General features: G+C 40.7%; 1 protein-coding gene across 8 annotated transcripts in view; it reads right to left on the bottom strand.

Annotated features, from left to right (window-relative positions):
• The window catches only part of IL1RAPL2 (interleukin 1 receptor accessory protein like 2), a 400,289-nt gene that overhangs the window by 263,893 nt on the left and 122,226 nt on the right, over positions 1-14,170 (bottom strand). Inside the window, exon 2 of one of the 8 annotated variants that reach the window (XM_064159545.1) lies at positions 11,699-11,782. The exons of the other annotated variants lie outside the window; for them this stretch is intronic. The gene's annotated coding sequence lies outside the window, so the exon portion shown is untranslated. The remainder of the gene's footprint in view (positions 1-11,698; positions 11,783-14,170) is intronic. 8 annotated transcript variants of the gene reach the window in all.

Genomic DNA, 14,170 nt, shown 5'->3' with positions numbered 1-14,170 from the left:
TAATAATCATATCTAAAACCAATGTGTTAGACTAAGTAACTATACAGAGCTGTAAGCTGGACAGGTAGGCAAGGGTTAACAGTCAGAAGACGAGAGGAAAGTAGAAACTAGAGACTTGAGGTGGACCCTGAAAGGACCAGAGATGCAGTAAATTGATTTGAGCAAGATGTTCAGGTCTTCAACTTCGTTATGAGCTAATGAAAATCTAATGTTGAGTAGCTCACTGACAGTAAAGTAAATCCTTCCAAGAATGAGGGAGAAACAGAGAAAGAATAATTTGCTCTGAGTTTCAAATCAGTGGGGAGTTTTCTTATTCATTTACTAGTAGATCAGGAAATGTCCTGCTCTTCTGATCACCCCAGCTGGGTGACAGCTCCCTCAGAGTGCATTAGGGATCTAGGGACTTCCCAGTTACTAAGCGGATGGACTAGTCTTTTAAAGCACTTCTGGAGTATACAGAGACACCAGAAAGGCATATTTAAGGAACTACCATAAAGGGAACTACCTGAGTGAAACCCAAACTACTAGGACTTTAGAGGTCTCAGTAACATGTAACACTAATTACACTAAGGGCCTCTTGGAGAACTCATAGGCAGAATCTTATCGGATACTGCTCCAAAGGGCAAGCAGAAGCACAAGAACCGTCTGATCTTCAGCGATTATCTCCAAGGAGTACAAGCACAACCCACCCCAAAAATGCATCACCTAGGCAGGCAGGGAATTTAAAAAACCCAAGGTCTCATATTCCTTCCTGAACTCTGGGATTGCTTTCTGCAGGAACGTGCTGAAAGTCTAAAAGAGTTCAAACAGAGACTGGACGTACGCATGGAAGAAAAGATGCCATAAGGACTGTTGCATACAACAGCAACCCTTCTGGGAGGGAAGCCTCTAAAGCACAAGCTGCCTGTGTCTAGGAGACTGCTCTAGGAAAACAGCCACACATGCCATCTGCCTTCTCATTCATGTCCATCCATTACTGGCCACTGTCACAAGCAGAATGCTGAGCAAGTGCAACCTCTGATATGGCATGGTATACTCATCCTTACAGCCTCTGATGTGTGCCCCATTGTGCTGTACCTGTACCTGCTGGATTGGTATTTACTCACACTTGGAGGTCAGTCCCACATTCCTGCATGAACGTTTTTGAAAACAAAGACAGAAATTAGCACAGAAAGTCAACCATCTCTGTTCTCAGAGAAAATACATGAAGATCCCCTAAGACAGCGTAGCATGCCATCTGAAACAGTTTCTCCTCTGAAGCCATTGACCTACTTTGTTAGCTATACAATTTCTTACAAATTTACTATATTGTAACAGCTGTGTTCATGCTGTTCTACTGTCAGCACTTCTATTCTAAACTGCATTTTTTACACACTTCCCTAATACCTCAATTACAAACCTTGGGTAAAGTGTGACTTTCCACAAGCATTTTCTTTTCCAAAGTATATTTGCCCATCCACAAAAACACATCATTGTAAAATGTCAAATTGCCCACTTGAGGTCTGAATTGTTCCCCAGAGCACAGCAAGACTCTGTCTGCAAGTGCTTGGTGAAGACATCTGAGTCCATCCATGTTGTCTGAAAACAAAGACCTGCTCTTGCCATTGAGAGGCTGATGGCAGATGTGCAGTCTGTAGCCCTGTACTGCTTTTTACTGTGTTTCATGGGTGAGTTTGCATAGAGCCCTAGTATGCCACTGGGCAGTGTGGAGTTGGTGAGGAGTGCTTCTCTGCTGCCAGGCACCTCAAAGTGGCCTGACAAAATCATGGGATATGGTAAAGAAGAGATCTTTGAAGTGCAGAGCACTGGGCAGGAAAGGAGCCATGGAGAAGAAACTGGTGTAGAGAGGGGAAGAACCAAAGAAGAGAGGACAGATTGGTCTCCTATGAAGAGCCAGCAGCACAGCAGAAGGGAATGAGGGAGAGTGGACAGCTGCACAGACAAAACAGCAAGAGGAAATCTCCCAGATTCAATCACAGTCAAGTTTTGGCTTTTCTGATTTCCTTCCTGCCTGTCTAGGTGATGTCTCTGTGACCCTCCTGGACACTCTATTCCTGCCTCAACCTTTCTCATGGCCCTTTCATAGTTTGTCTCCTAGTCTAGTCTATAGTCTATTCTATTCTGATAAAAGGCACTAATTCAATGGCAGCAGCTTCTTTTCAGTGAAACTATAATTAAAAAAACCCTTAATGCAGGAAATGGGCCAATACTAAGTCACTGACACCTTCCACATGAAATACACCCTGATAATCTTTTCTGTAAAAACTGTTTATGCCTAAATGATGTCTTACTGAAATAAATAAAATCCCACATCTGCAAAACTAGGCCTGACCATGTCTGGTAGGATTGAGCCTTACAGTGATTTCCTTTGACTTCTTACAGTAAGGAAACTTGCTCTATAGTAATGCTGGTAAGTTACAGATGTTAAATTAAATCCTACAGCTCATTTTAAAGCACCAAAGAAAAGCTTTTCTCTGCTCTTATCTTCTTCAGATACAATGACCAAGTGAAAGAATTCAGCTTTACTCCATCAGTGGATCTTCTCAGTTGCTACCTAAGCACATATGTGACAGCTGTCAGTTCAGAAACCGTTTATCACAACAGAAAGATGACAGTTAAACACTGAGTTGATATGACAGCAATGGCAGGCATCCCTGTAGGAAACCTTCCCGCACCACAACAGATGGCCAGTAGTTAGAGGAAACCATTAAAGCTTGAATTGAGGAAATTGGTTACATTTTTCACAGCAAAGGGTAGCAGATAAAAACAAACAAACTTCCCCAACCTTCCGGCGAGATCCAGTCCCTTCACTGAGTGCAGGTACCTATCAGCAGCGCAGGAAAGGCACTGGACTGCAGTGGCATGCTGCTCTAGTGTGTAATGGCTTTGTAATCATTGTATCATTTCCATATACTACACAGACAGTAGTGTCACACAAGTGTCATAATTGCATAATTACTACATTAACACACACAGACAGCAATTAAGTGAACACTAAGGCTCTGAGTACCAAAAGCTGAGGGTGTAGTCCAAGGGGCTGGCAGCTGTAGCCCCCAAGTACTGCCCAGTTGTGGAGCTGCCACAGAAGGCTGGGATTTCCCTCTTCTAATGCTTTAACAGGAACTGGAGAAACAGCACACTTTCAGTTTTTCCAGAACACATGAATTCATCTGAGGAGAGATGTGATTCACACAAATCTACAGACTTTCCTCTACATTTGGGCATTTCCAAAGTCTCAAGTTAATATACACAAATCTTATGCATACATACAGCAATTGACTCTTAAACTGACCACATCCAAAGTTCATATCCTTCCAGACCAGTCTTTTATCTAGACTGCATTCATCAGGTATGTTTTGTGGCATTATTAAAGTATGTTCTATCATTGGGCAAAGAAAATGAAGATGTCCTAAGGAAACCTAAAGCCAGCAGAAATTCAAGACATATGAGCACTGGAACACATCTGAGCTGCACTCCAAATGATGAGGACTAAGATAGGGGATAATAGAATTTTAAAACGGTAAAACCACTGCACTCATTTTTGAGACCCACATAAACGTGAAACTCCGGGCCTGTGTAACCTGTGGGAATAGGTGCCCAAATCACTCCTGTTTCTGATGGTCTTTATTTTATCTTTAAAACAGACAAACAAGCAAACAGAAAAAAACCCCACACCAACAAACTCCTTGGGAATCCACAGCAACACTTGTTTGAGTGAGAGCATCTCAACAACTGCATGTCCGAGCACCGTACAAGGCTGACAAGAGCACAGTTGCCATACTCAGGTAATCCAGGGGATTATTGTTATAATAAATGTCAGTCTACATACATTAAAGCTTCCCTGCCTTTAAGTAGAAAACAGAAGAACGAAATGGCAGTAGTCCTCATCATCCTAGTACATACAGCAGCCAAGCAGTAGACATCAGGAGTTGATGTCACTCAAGAGCTAACTCAGTAGCAGCTCTGAATTTGATCTGAGAAGTTCTTTAGATCACTGATAAGGAAACTTCTCAGCCCCTAAAGCACAATTGCTATTCTTCCCCCTGAAATAAAACTCTATTTAAAGTCTGAACTGCTCTTTAAAAAGTACAGAAGCCATTTCTTTAGCTTTATCATACATTCCTGTGAAGAATGTATTATAAACAAGAGCCACTAAATTAACTTCATCACACTGCGGTGAGGTTTCAAGGGAAACAAAAACAAACAGCACTGCTCTGTGAAGATACATACTTTTTCATAAGATCTCTGCCCTTGGGGTGAGGATAACCATGCTTCCAGCACACTGTTCTCACTCATTTAATAATGGGATACAATTTTGGACTGCGTATATGTTGACAGAAAGCAGAAGTGACAGAAAGCTTGGGAAGCTCTGCTTTTAGTATTTGCCTGCTGGAATGGAAATACTCAAAGAGAACCTCCAGGCTGATAAAATCTGTCACTTGAACATCAAATGAAACTAAATAAACCCAACTTCATCAGCCACTAGAAAACATCCATCTATTTCCATTGTGGATTGCAATATCTGGTTTAGGCCTTTTCTGTTTCAGACATTTCATGAGTTCCCTTTGGCTCCGGGGATACAAATGTTATGAATCTGCCAAGTAATATAGCAGCATTACCTTCAAGTTGTGTCAAACCACCTGCACAGCTGGAGTTTGAAGCCTAGGAACTGCAAAGCAGGCAGGAGCAGGATTCAATGCTAAGAGGCAAGAAAACCCTGTCTGAAGACCAATCCACACAGACACAGACCAGGGTCACCGCAGGCTCTTCTAACCATGGGGTTTACCACGGCAATGCTTAGCTGATCTGGAGACAGCTCTGCTGATTCACCTAAAAAAATTGTTTTGCTTGTGAGATCAGCAATGACCCTTAAAGCTGCAGGAAGATCCATCCATCTGATGAAACACAATGGATGAAATAAGGGTTAAAATCTGAATTCCTTATGTGCTGAAATGTGCTGGTTTTTAAGCCCTACAATCACAATAGTTAATTCTGACAAAATCAGGCTATTTAAGTACTTAACTTTGATCATTTTGACTTTCTAAACCTAATTCCATAAACACACAAATTTTGTATGCACCTTTTAGACAGAGGCAGTAATTACAGCTGACAGCTGTGAGAGCATTTTACATGTCTCAGTGATAAACCTATCTATCCCTATTAAATATTAATACACAATCTCTCCCTATTACCTATTAGGTCATCAGTCACATCCATTTTAGGAGGAAGGTCAGCAAAAAACAAGATAACAAGATTTTTGTCATATTTTTAAATAGACTGAGCAGTTTATAGATGTAAATAAAACCTCTGACTAGAGAAGCATTATTTATTAACAGGACTGATATACAAACATAAAAAAATAAACAGAACATTTTTCTGCCTTAAATTTGTTTATTTATTCTGTAACTATCAGAGCTCATATTTCAGCCAGGGTAGGAACAGCATGGAAAGGAAGGTGAAACAAAAACACATCTTGGATGATTCCCAAGCTGCTACGTCTCAGCCTATCCATGCAGACTCAGAGATGCCTGTACTGAAAGTCGCTGTCCCTCAGCAAGGCAGGACACACAGGAGCCCGGTAGGGCTGCTTGGATAGTGTGTCCAGTTCTGGGCCCCTCAATTCAAGAGAGATGTTGAGGTGCTGGAACGTATCCAGAGAAGGGCAACAAAGCTGGTGAAAGGCCTGGAACACAAATCCTATGAGGAGAGGCTGAGGGAGCTGGAGTTGTTTAGCCTGGAGAAGAGGAGGCTCAGGGGTGACCTCGTTGCTGTCTACAACTACCTGAAGGGACATTGTAGCCAGCTGGGGGGTGGCCTCTTTTCCCAAGCAACCAGCAATAGAACAAGGGGACACAGCCTCAAGTTGTGTCGGGGAAAGTATAGGCTGGATGTTAGGAGGAAGTTCTTCACAGAGAGAGTGATTGGCACTGGAATGGGCTGCCCAGGGAGGTGGTGGAGGCACCGTCCCTGCGGGTCTTCAAGAGGGGACTGGATGAGGCACTTAGTGCCATGGTCTAGTTGACTGGATAGGGCTGGGTGCTAGGTTGGACTGGATGATCTTGGAGGTCTCTTCCAACCTGGTTGATTCTGTGATTCTATATCAAAATATGGACTTAGATACAAACTGCAATGCCACTGGTTCCAATCATCTGTGGTTCAGAAGATACACAAGAGGTAGCCTTCCAAACCTGCCATAAACTCAAGTATCTTCAGCTGTCAAGTTTCTCTTAATCTAACTAATTATTTTCATGTTTTCCCAATTGAGAAGGATGACTCCAGCAAGTGTAAGCACAGCCTATACCCACAGACATTGTGGATCATTTGCAGTTATGATTTCTGTTTTCTGATTTAATAACACAGTCTGGCACAGAGCTCAGAAGCTGACTGACTCCACAGTCAGAATAGTCTAGTCCAAAAAAAAAAGCTGATTTGATAAAAACCAAGTGATTTCAGAGGAATACAATTCCCACAAATTGCTTCCAAACAGTTAAACCAAAATATGTCTTTTTTATGGTTGGAATTTTTTTGCTATCTCTACAAACCCCAAGAAAAGCCATTATATCAAGGATGCTTCACTTTATTTTTCATCTATTATTTTCACCCAAATAATTCCCATATCATTTTTTGAAGGGTTAAAACAAAAATACGCTTTCAGGTTTCTTTTTTTGGTTGCAATTTTAGTGAACAACATTTTGGTGGAATTTGGCTGAAAACAAGATGTTAGGAAACTTGGACTTGCTCCTGGAATCTGATTTTTTCTGTTAAAACCTAGCCATTGAGTGAACATTCCTTTTTTTGTGCCATTTCAGCCTCTCCTTTACTTCCCTGCCCTCACCAACAGACCCGTGAACCCAGGGGAAGGGCAGGCAGCCAAAAGTAGGGGTTTATTTTAGGTGCCAGACAGAGAATAGAGAGGGCTTGAAATTCTCCAGCTGTTGTCAAATTCATTTCCTATCTGGGGAAGGGGAAAAACAAATGCATCAGTAAGTGCTGCTTAAAAACACAGCTTTGCTCTTGCCACTCAGAAACACAACAGCTAATCTTCATTAGCTGATTCAGCTCAGCCTTGGGAATTGTTGCTTTCTACTCTTCACCACTTCCAGTAGAAAACACCTCCAGAACCTCCCACCTAAGAAATTATAAACTTTCTGTTCTTTTGTGCAAAACCAAGCTACAGCCTGTTATTCTTACAGCAATACTGCTCCCCCAGAAAAAAAAAAACAAACAGGTATTTCTTTCACTCCCTGATGTTAATTAAATCATACAGGCTTTATTTTGCTACAAAAACAACTGTTCTGTCCCATTTCAAGTCAGGCTTTCCAGTGCCCAGATTATCCAAGTAACCCCTCTCTGCCTTCTGATGCATCTTTTCTGAACTTGGTAACTGGCAGCATGCATGAGACTCTAGAGTATAAAACTGCACATTTTTCAGACTGCTCCCCTAACCCCAGTTTCTCTTCAGCCAGAATCACCTTTGCTGACATGCAGCCCACAGAGCCTCCCCTTGTTCACAGACCTGCAGAACTCAAGCAGCAGTACTCATTACCTATGCTATACTATCCCTGATTTTATAGGACTTTCTCAGCTCACACCTAAATTTCTCTGCCCTCCTTGATTAACATTCTGAAGTTTTCTCAGCCCTTCCAAAGCCTCCAAAGTGATCTTCACATTTCCTCCATATCTCCTTTAAACTCCAGAGATGGACAGAGGACTTCACCTTCAACCCTACTGTTTCAGGCACACAATATCTGCCTGTATCTTGCATGGATTGATTAGTAGGTCAAGATTGCAAGGCCTAATTCTTTTGGTGCTTATGAATGATTAATTTTTTTTCCCTCCTGTGGTAACTCCTGCAAAGCACAAATAAATCCATTATATCGCTGAAGCCAAAACATAGAAAGAAGTTCCTCTCTGGAAACATGACTATTTTTGAATACCCACACATCCATATATACTTTTTTTCCCTACATTGCTTTACTTTTTTTTCCCCCTCTTTTTTATTTTTTAACTAATTGAAAAAGTTTTGACAACAAATTTTGGATTAGCTCCGTCGCTTATTAGTGGCTTCAATTTCATTTTACTAGGGGATATAGTTCCATTAAATCAGTGTCTGCAAGATTGGATTCCAAGAGAATTCCATCCCATTTCATGCTTCATTATGAAAGATTCATACAGCCCTACTCATCGTGTTTCTACAGTCACCTACATCAACTCTGGCGTACTAAAATGTTGTATGGAACGAAGTGACATGTTGAAACGATCAGTCAAGTTCACTGGGCTTAACCACTCTGACATCTTACTTTGGTTAGGGATAAAAAGACATCCTAATCGGCATACAAGAGCAATCTTTATTGTGGTAATTAGCATTTACCAAACGGCAGCATTAAGCTGAAAATGTTGAAAAGTGCCCTAGAGGCAGAAGTACAGGAGAGAGATTACCTACGGGCCACCGAGAAGGGAAGCAGCCTTCCTGCCCGAAGAAGCCCTGCAGTGATGCGAGCACCACACGCCTGAGCTTGTTTTCTGCAGGGAATGGTGGTAATAGGATTAGTTTCTAAAACATGACATGTTAATAACCTGTCTCTCTCCAACACAAACACCCTCTCCTCAAGAACAAAAAAAATATTAAAAACGACAAAGACAAGTGATTCCTCTGCAAGACAGACTGAATTATTTAACTCAGCTAGTTTGAGAGGGATCACTCAAGCCAAGTTAGACACTTGAATTTCTCAGGCAAGTACAAGTTGGTGTTTTATTTCACCTCGTTCTTCCATTGTATGCATCATACCAACTGAGAAACACAAACTAGAACTGGAAGAAAATCAGGGTACTAGCCAAAGTCCATCAAACTAGGGTTGCATCATCAAGTTCTTCATTTAACATTGCACATCTAAGTGATCTCTGTGTGTTTGTCTGTATAGGTACAAGGGAGGTTAAAGTTGTATGCTAGGGGAAAGTCTCTTCACCAGAAGGGTTGTTAAGCATTGAATGGGCTGCCCAGGAAAGCAGTAGAGTCATCACGTGTAGACGTGGTGCTGATGTTTAGTGGTGGGCTTGGCAGCATTAGGTTCATGGCTAGAATCTATGTTAAGGGTCTTTTCCAACCTAAATGATGCTATGACTCTGTGTGTTAGAGTCAGAAATGATCAGACCGAAGGAAGTGCAAGGTGTAAGTCCACAGGCAGTGTAAATTCTCCCAGCTGCTTTCCATGACACAGACCAGTTAAGAACTTGGAGAAAAACCACTCCCAAACTGCAAATTGCCAGGACAGTATGAGGTTCTACAGCTTTGGTTTGATGGGCTTTTTAAAAATCTTCATTCTGCTGCTTTGTCTATGAAAGGCTACACAGGGAGGCATCCACCACCAATAGTCAAGCATTCTAGGGATGTTCAGTTTCTTACTGAGCTGATACCACTAGAGAAAACAGATAATTTACTACCATGACTACTACTTCTATCACTAACACTATTTCCCATTCCTGGGTTTGCTAAGTATCAGTGATCTACATTTTCATGTGTTCATTTTTGCCATTAATGTAGCAGGGGAAAAAACTTGAAGAGACTTCATAGGGACTTTGTTTGCATTTGATGAGTCCATTTAATAGCCCTGTAGGCTAAAAGTCAACTGATGAAAATTTCTAATTCATGATGGCAGAGGAGGATGTTAACCCCATTAGCATCAAAAAGAAATGACCAAGTGTCAGGACAGTTTTCACAGTTCCATTCTTGTCCCTTCAGACCAATTAAAGCTCTTGGAATTAGGTTAGTCAATGGTGCAGACTAGTTCCTCGGTTAACATGTCTGATAGTGCTGCTGGACACTGCACTGACAGCACCAGACATGCTGCTAGATCCAGCTACTGGAAAATTTAAAACCAAGCTAAGATACATGGTGAATTCTTTACACTTAACAGCTCTTAATCCAAAAAAAGTATATATTCTGTCTGTATCTTTTTTTTCCATTTAAAAATAAGTGCACCTGAATAAAATGGATGAGATGGGGAGGACTGCTATCTTCTGCACTGTATCATTTGTCCTTCTCACTATCATGATGAAAGAAAATTAAGGCAGCTTTGCACTGGTCTCAAACCTGACTAGATATATAATAGGGTAAGCACATGGCTTTATGATACTACTCAGAAGTTGGTCCCATAACTTTGTTGGATCCTCATCTCCTCAGTCTCATTTGGACAAAAATTCTCTACTGAACAAGGAGCTGTTTCAGGCTGCAGATTCACTGTCATTGGCATTACCAAGACTTCAGCTTCTTTAGTTTTTTTCTAACTACCTACTCTTCTTCACTTTTCTCTATTTACTTTAATAATAGGATAAACCTCCACAAAAAATATAGCCAACCAGCATTCAGAAAAGGTCACCCAAGTATCTCTGCAGACAATTTCAATACGAATTGCAAGCCAATAACCAGAAACACAGCAAAATCAGGTACATTTTGCAAGACTGATCTTGAAAAGCATTGATTGCTCAGTTCCACAAGGTTTCAATTCTGCACAGGACTCAGTTTTTTAACTCAAAAGGTGGAGGTTCTAGCTTTGGAAAAAGAAAAAGCCATGTCAGTGGCAAATCATAGCTAGTTCCAAAGACAAAACAGAGGATAAATATAAGAATTCTAACTCTCGGCTTATTTTTTTGTTCAATAAGAAATTAAAACAGTATTTTTATGAGCCTTCTTGCTTGCACTTGCTGTGGCTAGTCAGGACATCCTGTCTCTAAAGAGAATCATAGAATCAGTGAGGGTTGGAAGGGACCACAAGGATCATCTAGTTCCAACTCCCCTGCCATGAGCAGGGACACCCTACCCTAGATCAGGCTGCCCACAGCCTCATCCAGCCTGGCCTTAAACACTTCCAGGGATGGGGCCTCAACCATCTCCCTGGGCAACCCATTCCAGGGTCTCACCACTCTCATGGTGGAGAACTTCCTCCTCACGTCTAGCCTGAACCTACCCATCTCCAGCTTTGTTCCTTTTCTGTCACTCCCTGATACCCTGAAAAAATCCTGAGAAATATGAAAGAGAACAAGGCTTCCTTCACTTACTAAAAGAACTGAAACCCATTTCCAAACAACAACAGAATCCTCAAAAATGTGGGTCAAAAAAAATGCATTTAAAAAGTTTCACTTAACAGCATTTTTCCCTTCCAACCAAATTCCTGACTTTCGTCTTAGGCAATCTTAGACTCTTCACTCTATTAATAGCTTAATGCATGATAAATTATACATTATTCAAAAGGAACTTGTACTTTCACATTTGGTACAATACTTGCAAGCTACTGGCACTGCCTTCCACTTTATTTTAAGTGACATGCCCAAAGTCTTTGCGAGGAAAAATAAATCTGTCCATTCCAAACAGATACTGCCTCTGCCCAGTTGCATGTGTCTTTTTCTTGTGACCAAAAAGAGAAGTTCAAAATGCACTTCAAAGAGGAGGAGAGCACATAAAAAAGGATGAAGTGTCCTATTTCATTCTGGTCACACCACTTCCAAAAGGATGTACCAGAATTATAGAAGTTTCAAAGAGAGGCAATAAAAATGATTAAAGTCATGCTGATTCTTTCTTATCAGTAGAGATTGACGATACTGGGACTTCATAGATCAGAGAAGCAAAAGCAAAGGTAGAGACGACATGAAAATAAAGAAGACAATATGATAAAAGGTAAAGCAAAGATAAATCAAGACCTACCATTCAGTCTCTTTCATAATGTAAGATCAAGGAAACATTCAGCACTATCAGAAGGCTGAGAAATTGACACAACCCATTATCCACCTGCGGAACATAAAAGTCTGTGATATCATCAATGTCAAGGGTTTAGCTTGAATAAAAAAGCCAGATGTGTTAAGCATGCATAGGTTCCAATTACATTCTCAACTATTTCTTTTTTTTTCAAACTAATGTTCTGAGCTGTACAAATTAAACCCTTTTCTTAGTCTTTTAAAAGGGAAATCTGTTGGACTTCACTTTTGGTAGTGTCAAGAGTACTTCATTTTCAGTTCATCAGGTGGCCAAAATATTTCACTTCTTATACGATCATAAATCACAATACAACAGAAATTGAAAGAAAACAGTTTCATTTTACTGCTGCCAGTAATTGCATGGCAAAATATGTGTATCTCATATTGAACTTTTAAATGGCTTTGTGGTCTACACTGGAAGAAACTTAATTTGTAAATATTGGAATTTCAGAAGTGAAGCTTCCTGTTTCAGCTAACATCTTTCCATAAACACTGTAAATATCAAAACTTTCAATGTGTCTTTAGCATGAATCTAACCCAGATTGCCAAGAACACAGACTGAAATCACAAAAAAGTGAATTAACTGCAAACACAAACAAGAAAACAAGAAGGCACACGCTAACAGCACCTACTTTGTCAATGCATCTGTTACAAAGCTAGCAAAGTCACTGTGAGATCACAGAATCACAGATTCAACTCAAGTTGGGATCGCAAGGATCAAGACACTGGGCACGCATTCATTCCTTAAGTGAAGTTAATACACTCCACAGTGCGAGCCAGTCTGAAAAGAACAGGACAGTAAACTTTTCCTGTCTTACACTAGGTTTACTGGGGAGTTCCACACAGAAAGTGACTCATGACCAGAGTAACAAGAAAAGGCTCATCCTCATCCTGCTTCACACATTGGCCAGGATCATCTTTGGTGTGGAAACCACAGCTTGCTCCACCAGTGAGACTGCAGACACCACATCATGGTGAAGTGGCTTGAGAGAACAGAGGCATACAGAGAGCAGCTCTGAGTCAGAGAGCCTTGAACAGGGGAAAAGATACTTGACGGCAGCAGAGAGGAAAAGAAAGTTTCTCCAGAGGAGAAGACAGCAGGAACGTCACTGACACATCACTTCACATCCGTGTTACTATTTTCTGGTTGCTATGGGAATACTAGAGAAAGTGCTTACCATTGTGTAAGTCTAGGCATGAATAGTATCATTTGTTTGCAGCCCATAATTTTCTCTTCCAAGCACTGTTAAGTAGTTTTGTTTGGGGAGAGAGTATTAATAATACTCTCTTCTCTATTCACATGTTATAATTAGCTAACCTTCTACCTGCTCTGGAGAACATCCAAGAAAATCCAAAGCAATGACAAGCACTAACTTATCAGGGTAAAACAGATCTTTTTTCCATGTAATTAAAATTAACTCACTAACTGGAATTCTCTTCATAGAGCTGATGTTATCTTGCTTTTTATGAGGAGGCCATCTACAAAATTAATTCCATCATATTTAGCTTGAGTGTCAAGAACCAAGCTTCAAAGCACTTCAGAGGAAATAGCTTTGAAAATTCTAGTAATGATTACAGGGGCAGTCTAGAAGTCTTTCTTGATCCTAATTAAGCACCATTGCCTACCTTCTCTGAGACAGGACCAGCAATGGAAGTCAACAGGGACTTTTTTTTTTCAGTTGCATCAACACAGAAGTGGAGAATAAAACACACAGGATGTACAAGTTTGTGTATGACAACTCTTCATTTCAAGCTGAAAGAAGATACAGTCCCTTATATTTCCTAAAACAATCACTGGCAGGAAGAACCAGGTCTTTAAGAATGGGCTCAGCACTATGAAAGTGCTACCAATGCTTTGTTTTTGTACTTCAGCAATGGTTTGATGCTCTGCCTGAAAACTTATGCAGGAATAAGCATATGTACCTAGCTAGTGACTGCATAGCTGATTACTCATCTTCAAAATTTAAACTCTTCCTCAATATTCCCACAGCTATACCCTGTGAGGTGCAGTAATACACTCGGTCTCTGTTCAGGGAGTGTTTTCTATGCAGCTTATGTACAATGATGACAGAGCAGAAAAGGAATGTACAAAATTAAGAAAATGCCAATTTTCCATCTCTAGGCTATTACCACTGAGCTGTGAATGAAAGTTTGCAACTCAAGCCATGTATGAACTGGAGAGTCTCACGGCACCAGGGAAGAGCAGTGCAGAAAGCTTTAACCAGTAGGTTTCCCAGAGTAGCAACTTTGTTACAAATTCTGTATTATTTCTCCAAAGCTACAGTAATTTCTCCTAGAAATCTTGACAAGGTTAAACCATATTCAAAGAGAATTAGTGTTCAGACTGATAAGAGTGTGGACAGGGAGCTACTTAGTGTTATTCCACTTCTATCAGTCTTAGTTGAGAATCATGCAGATCAAC

This window comes from Pogoniulus pusillus, chromosome 19, assembly GCF_015220805.1.
Source record: "Pogoniulus pusillus isolate bPogPus1 chromosome 19, bPogPus1.pri, whole genome shotgun sequence".
Taxonomy (NCBI): domain Eukaryota; kingdom Metazoa; phylum Chordata; class Aves; order Piciformes; family Lybiidae; genus Pogoniulus; species Pogoniulus pusillus.
Note: the sequence above shows the minus strand (reverse complement) of the source record. Positions and strands in the feature narration are given on the sequence as shown.